This window comes from Gavialis gangeticus, unplaced genomic scaffold (genome assembly GCF_001723915.1).
Source record: "Gavialis gangeticus isolate Ggan-Ray unplaced genomic scaffold, GavGan_comp1, whole genome shotgun sequence".
Classification (NCBI taxonomy): domain Eukaryota; kingdom Metazoa; phylum Chordata; order Crocodylia; family Gavialidae; genus Gavialis; species Gavialis gangeticus.
This window is the reverse complement of record NW_017729006.1, coordinates 10,817,701-10,820,023: the sequence shown is the minus strand read 5'-3', so window position 1 is coordinate 10,820,023 and position 2,323 is coordinate 10,817,701.

Genomic DNA, 2,323 nt, shown 5'->3' with positions numbered 1-2,323 from the left:
ATCCAGGCAGTTGGTGGGCCAAATTTGGCCCACGAGTTGTAGTTTGCCTACCCCTAATCTAACCCATGCTGAGTAAAGGCACTATCACTCCCCATGTCCTACATCTAATTACACTCCAGGGAATTATGCACAGAAAATCAATAAATCTAAATGATGCACAGAAAAATTCAAAATGCTGCAAAATTACTTTTATTATTATTACAGCAAAAGCTTTGTTATCCAGCACCCATGGGGAATGGGGGGTGCCAGATAACACAATATGGTGGTTAACTGAGAGGCCCGAACAGGCATCTTTGCCTGTTCAGGCCACTGCCTCTCCTGCAGTATCCGGGGCATCACTGTCCCTCCCATGGGCCCTGAGGAACAGGGAGGCGGGCCCTGCATGGGCCGCTTTGCCCCGGCCCATGGGGGCTCGGCGAAACCGGAAGTGCCACGGTGGGCACTTCTGGTTTCACTTTTACCTTACAAGCAAGCCAGCATGCCAGTTAATAGAGCATGTTGGCTTGCAAGGTGCTGGTTAACACAGCTTTTACTGTATTTATTTATTACAACTTAAAATATAACACAATTTGAACCTTCTTTAGAAATATACGCAGGTACTTTGTACGGTTAGGGGGTGGGTATGGCAGTATGTGGGGCTTGTGGGGGTGTGTGGAGTTTGTGGGCAGGTGTGGGGGAGGAGGGTTGGGCCCCCCACACCACACATCTTCCTCCCACCCCCTGCCTTTGGTGCAGAGCCCCTGCCACCAGTGGCTCAGCAGCAGCAGGTGGTGGGCCCTTGAGGTGCTCATGGCTGTGGCAGGCAGAGCCCTGGCAGTGTGCGGCTCTGGCTGAGTTCCAGGAGCTGCATGTGGCAGCACAGAGCCAGCCTGCTGACACGTGCCTTTAGACCAAACCAAGCTAGATCCATGCCAGCATGTGGTACTTGCGGCACTGCAGATGGGAGCTGTGGTGCCACAGAGACCACCAGGGTTCAATTATGCAATTATGTGCGATCATGCCTTTTATGTGCAAAACTGCATAGGCACACAATTGCATAATTCCCCGGGGTCTACTTAATGCTTCTGTTGATGCATTCCAGAACCACATTTGCCTTTGGTTCAGCTGCATCACACTGCAGACTCATACCGAGTCTGTGATCTCCCAAGACACCCAAGACCTTTCCCTCAGTGCTGCCAGCCAGCCAGGTGTCCCTCACTTCATATCTGTGTTTTTGATAATTCCTCACGTGGTGTTGCACCCTGCATTTGTCTGCACTGAACTTCTGTCAACCTCCTTCTGAACTGCACTCACATCCTCCAATGTGTTCACAATCCTTCCTAGTTTCATGCCATCTGGAAACTTGCTCAAGAAGCTTTCTATGCCAGCAACCATAGTTGACAAACACGTTGATCAGCACTGGGCCCAAGATACACCCCTGTGGGACTCCACTCGAAACCTCCTGCTATTCTGACAGGGATGTGTTAAGAATTACTCCTTGCTTGCAGCTATTGAGCCAGTTACCTATCCACCTTATAGCAGTTTTATTTAGCCCACATTTCTCCAATCTGTTTATGAGATGATCATGTAGGACCTTGTCAAAAGCCTTACTGAAGGCCAGATACACTATATTCACAGCTTTCCCTTCATCCACCCAAGCATTTACTTTGTCAAAGAAGGAGATCAGGATAGTCAGCCTTTTATCCTCCAAGTGCTTGCAAATAGACTTCATTAGGATATGCTTCCTTAGAATATGCAGATATTGAGGTGAGGCTAACCAGTCTATAGTTCCCCGAGTCCTCCTTCTTGCCTTTTTTAAAGAGGGGCACTAAATTGGCCCTTTTCCAGGCCTCTGGCACCTGGCCTGTCTGCCATGGCTTCATGAAAATCATTGCCAAGGGCTCCGAGATCTCCTTTACCAGTTTCTTTGGGACCCTGGGATGAAGCTTACCTGGCCCTGTTAACTGTAATTCATTCAGACCCAATAAAAGCTCTCTGGCTGTCTTTTGTTATCTCCTCCCTCAGCCTGCTCCCTTCTAAATACATATTAGGTGTCTGGTAGCTTTAATTTTGGAGTCATCTTCCTTGAATAGCAGGAAAAAACAAAACAAAACAAAACAAAACAACTTAGGAGTAGTGGGGGAGTTATGCAAATTGACAGGACTACCAGGGCTTTACTGAACCCCTGAGTGACTCATAGTTTCATAGTTTCTAGGGTCGGAAGGGACCTGAGAAGATCATCTACTCCGACCCCCTACCATGGCAGGAAAGAGTACTGGGGTCAAACAACCCCAGCAAGGTGTTCATCTAACCTCTTCTTAAAAACCTAGCCTCAGACATCCGC